We start from the raw sequence: 5111 nt of genomic DNA on the forward strand, positions 1-5111 counted from the left end.
CTTCTTGTCTGTTCTTTTATTTCTTCCTGTTTTCCCCACTCTACAAAGCAAGCAGGGTCATGTGGATACTACCTAAGGCAGGGTCATGTGGATACTACCTAAGGCAGGGTCATGTGGATACTACCTAAGGCAGGGTCATGTGGATACCACCTAAGGCAGGGTCATGTGGATACCACCTAAGGCAGGGTCATGTGGATACCACCTAAGGCAGGGTCATGTGGATACCACCTAAGGCAGGGTCATGTGGATACCACCTAAGGCAGGGTCATGTGGATACTACCTAAGGCAGGGTCATGTGGATACTACCTAAGGCAGGGTCATGTGGATACCACCTAAGGCAGGGTCATGTGGATACCACCTAAGGCAGGGTCATGTGGATACCACCTAAGGCAGGGTCATGTGGATACCACCTAAGGCAGGGTCATGTGGATACCACCTAAGGCAGGGTCATGTGGATACCACCTAAGGCAGGGTCATGTGGATACCACCTAAAGCAGGGTCATGTGGATACCACCTAAAGCAGGGTCATGTGGATACCACCTAAAGCAGGGTCATGTGGATACTACCTAAAGCAGGGTCATTTGGATACTACCTTAAGCAGGGTCATTTGGATACTACCTAAAGCAGGGTCATGTGGATACTACCTAAGGCAGGGTCATGTGGATACTACCTAAAGCAGGGTCATTTGGATACTACCTAAAGCAGGGTCATTTGGATACTACCTAAAGCAGGGTCATTTGGATACTACCTAAGGCAGGGTCATGTGGATACTACCTAAGGCAGGGTCATGTGGATACTACCTAAGGCAGGGTCATGTGGATACTACCTAAGGCAGGGTCATGTGGATACTACCTAAGGCAGGGTCATGTGGATACTACCTAAAGCAGGGTCATGTGGATACTACCTAAGGCAGGGTCATGTGGATACTACCTAAGGCAGGGTCATGTGGATACTACCTAAGGCAGGGTCATGTGGATACTACCTAAGGCAGGGTCATGTGGATACTACCTAAGGCCGGGTCATGTGGATACTACCTAAGGCAGGGTCATTTGGATACTACCTAAGGCAGGGTCATGTGGATACTACCTAAGGCAGGGTCATTTGGATACTACCTAAAGCAGGGTCATTTGGATACTACCTAAAGCAGGGTCATTTGGATACTACCTAAGGCAGGGTCATGTGGATACTACCTAAAGCAGGGTCATTTGGATACTACCTAAGGCAGGGTCATGTGGATACTACCTAAGGCAGGGTCATGTGGATACTACCTAAGGCAGGGTCATGTGGATACTACCTTAAAGCAGGGTCATTTGGATACTACTTAAAGCAGGGTCATGTGGATACTACCTAAGGCAGGGTCATGTGGATACTACCTAAAGCAGGGTCATGTGGATACTACCTAAGGCAGGGTCATGTGGATACTACCTAAAGCAGGGTAATTTGGATACTACCTAAGGCAGGGTCATGTGGATACTACCTAAAGCAGGGTCATTTGGATACTACCTAAGGCAGGGTCATGTGGATACTACCTTAAAGCAGGGTCATGTGGATACTACCTAAGGCAGGGTCATGTGGATACTACCTAAAGCAGGGTCATGTGGATACTACCTAAAGCAGGGTAATTTGGATACTACCTAAGGCAGGGTCATGTGGATACTACCTAAAGCAGGGTAATTTGGATACTACCTAAGGCAGGGTCATGTGGATACTACCTTAAAGCAGGGTCATTTGGATACTACTTAAAGCAGGGTCATGTGGATACTACCTAAGGCAGGGTCATGTGGATACTACCTAAAGCAGGGTCATGTGGATACTACCTAAGGCAGGGTCATGTGGATACTACCTAAAGCAGGGTAATTTGGATACTACCTAAGGCAGGGTCATGTGGATACTACCTAAAGCAGGGTCATTTGGATACTACCTAAGGCAGGGTCATGTGGATACTACCTAAAGCAGGGTCATGTGGATACTACCTAAGGCAGGGTCATGTGGATACTACCTAAGACAGGGTCATGTGGATACTACCTAAAGCAGGGTCATGTGGATACTACCTAAAGCAGGGTCATTTGGATACTACCTAAGGCAGGGTCATGTGGATACTACCTAAAGCAGGGTCATGTGGATACTACCTAAAGCAGGGTCATTTGGATACTACCTAAAGCAGGGTCATTTGCATACTACCTAAAGCAGGGTCATGTGGATACTACCTAAAGCAGGGTCATGTGGATACTACCTAAGGCAGGGTTATGTGGATACTACCTAAAGCAGGGTCATGTGGATACTACCTAAAGCAGGGTCATGTGGATACTACCTAAGGCAGGGTCATGTGGATACTACCTAAGGCAGGGTCATGTGGATACTACCTAAGGCAGGGTCATGTGGATACTACCTAAAGCAGGGTCATTTGGATACTACCTAAGGCAGGGTCATGTGGATACTACCTAAGGCAGGGTCATTCTCTAGTTTTGAGGATCATCAGCCACCCCGACAATCTCTCACACTCCACACACATAGATCTCGCTCTCGCTGAACTCACAAATACTCTCATCTACTACCACCCCTGACTGTCACAAAGTGGAGAAGTGTTCAAAAGAAGAACCATTAACACAACAAATATATAAACTAACAATTTGTATGCATATAAAATATATATTTTTGAATTCATGTACACATCAAATATGACAAGGGAAGAGGAGTCTTGCATACAAACTGGACAGACAGGAAGTGACTGGTGCTAATGACCTCTGGTCCAGGGGTTGCATCCCAAATGGGAATATGTAAGGAATAGGGTGCCATCTTGAAAGCAGATGCTGTATGTCTTAGCTTTTTGTCTGACCACTTTCATCCATTAGATTAGGGCCGTTCATCTACTTTACAGCACACAACAAGCAGATTGGTGGTACAGAACATCTCTCTGCTCCGGTAAGTGTGGGGAAACGCAGGTTTATGTCTTGAGATCCAAGACTAGCCAGTACCAGCACTCCTCCATCTCCCTGCTGCCCCAGGGTCACAATACACACCAGCCTGTAGCAGGTAGGACCCACCATCCTCACCTCCTCGTTCGGCGCCTTGACCAGACCACCACGGCAGAGGGCACTATAGCCTATCACTTCCAGCTGAGACGACAGGAAGTCCTGCATCATCTGATGGAACAGGCCGCAGGGGAACCACTCCAAACCCACTGAGACCTACAGAGGAGGACATGGTGGTGTCTCAAAAGTGTGAAATAGGTTAATCTGTCTTATCTGGTTAGGAATACACAGGGATATGAAAACACTGGGTAGGTAAATGCAACAAGACAGTTGTCCACAAGGAATTTGCTTTTGCCTGTCCAGTTTCTTCTACATCAGTTTATATCGGTGAATGAGATGAGACAAAGACCATTTTTAAAAAACATTTAACGTGCCCAGGGAGAGGGGTAATGGCGTAGCCTAAGTAGCTAGACTAATGTTAAAGATATGGGCTGTTAAACCGTGACAGTTACTTTTGTTTATAAACCGGGTGGTTTGAACCCTAAATGCTGATTGGCTGAAAGCCGTGGTATATCAGATGTTATACCACAGGTATGACCCCAAAAATATTTTTACTGTTCTAATTACGTTGGTAACTAGTTTATAATAGCAGTAAGGCACCTCTGGGGTTTGTGATAAATGGCCAATATATCCATTGTATGTATCCAGGCACTTTGCATCATGCATAAGAACAGCCGTGGTATAATGGCCATACACCACACCTCCCCCCAGGCCTTATTGCTCAGGTAAAGCTATAGTGCATTCGGAATGTTTTTCCACATTTTGTTACATTACAGCCTTATTCCAAAACATTTTATTTTTAAATGTCCCTCTTCAATCTACATGTAATACCCCATAATGACAAAGCAAAAACAGGTTTTTAGAATTGTTCAGGTCTCTCCAGAGATGATCGATCGGGTTCAAGTCCGGGCTCTGGCTGGGCCACCCAAGGACATTCAGAGACTTGTCCCAAAGACACTCCTGCGTTGTCTTGGCTGTGTGCTTAGGGTCGTTGTCCTGTTGGAAGGTGATCTTTCGCCCCAGTCTGAGGTCCCGAGCACTCTGGAGCAGGTTTTCATCAAGCATCTCTCTACTTGCACCACTCATCTCTCAATCCTGACTAGTCTCCCAGTCCCTGCTGCTGACTAACATCCCCACAGCATGATACTGCCACCACCATGCTTCACCTAGTGATGGTATTGGCCAGGTGATGAGCGGTGCCAGGTTTCCTCCAGACGTGACGCTTGGCATTCAGGCCAAAGAGTTCAATCTTGGTTTCATCAGACTATAGAATCTTGTTTCTCTGAGAGTCCTTTAGGTGCCTTTTGGCAAACTCCAAGCGGGCTGTCATGTGCCTTTTACTGAGGAGTGGCTTCCGTCTGGCCACTCTACTATAAAGGTCTGATTGGTGGAGTGCTGCAGAGATGGTTGTCCTTCTGGAAGTTTCTCCCATCTTTACAACGGAACTCTGGAGCTCTGTCAGAGTGACCATTGGGTTCTGGTCACCTCCCTGACCAAGGCCCTTCTCCCCCGATTGCTCAGTTTGGCTGGGAAGCCAGTTGTAGGAAGAGTCTTGGTGGTTCCAAATTTCTTTCATTAAAGAATGGTGGAGGCCACTATATTCTTGGGGACCTTCAATTCTGAAGACATTTTTTTGGTACCCTTCACTAGATCTGTGCCTCAACACAATTCTGTCTCGGAGCTCTATGGACAATTCCATCGACCTCATGGATTGTTTTTTTCTCTGACATGCACTGTCAACTGTGGGACCTTATATAGACAGGTGTGTGCCTTTCCAAATCCTGTCCAATCAATTGAATTTACCACAGGTGGACTCCAATAAAGTTGCAGAAACATCTCAAGGATGATCAATGGAAACAGGGTGGACCTAAGCTAAATTTTAAGTCTCATTAGCAAAGGGTCTGAATATTTATGTAAATTAGGTATGTTTTTATTTTTAATAAAAATACATGTTTTCGCTTTGTCATTATGGGGTATTGTGTGTACTGTAGATTGATGAGGAAAACATTTAATTAAATCAAACAAGGCTGTAACGTAAAAACATGTGGAAAAAATGAAGGGGTCTGAATACATTCCGAA

Source organism: Oncorhynchus masou, chromosome 31 (assembly GCF_036934945.1).
Source record: "Oncorhynchus masou masou isolate Uvic2021 chromosome 31, UVic_Omas_1.1, whole genome shotgun sequence".
Taxonomy (NCBI): Eukaryota; Metazoa; Chordata; class Actinopteri; order Salmoniformes; family Salmonidae; genus Oncorhynchus; species Oncorhynchus masou.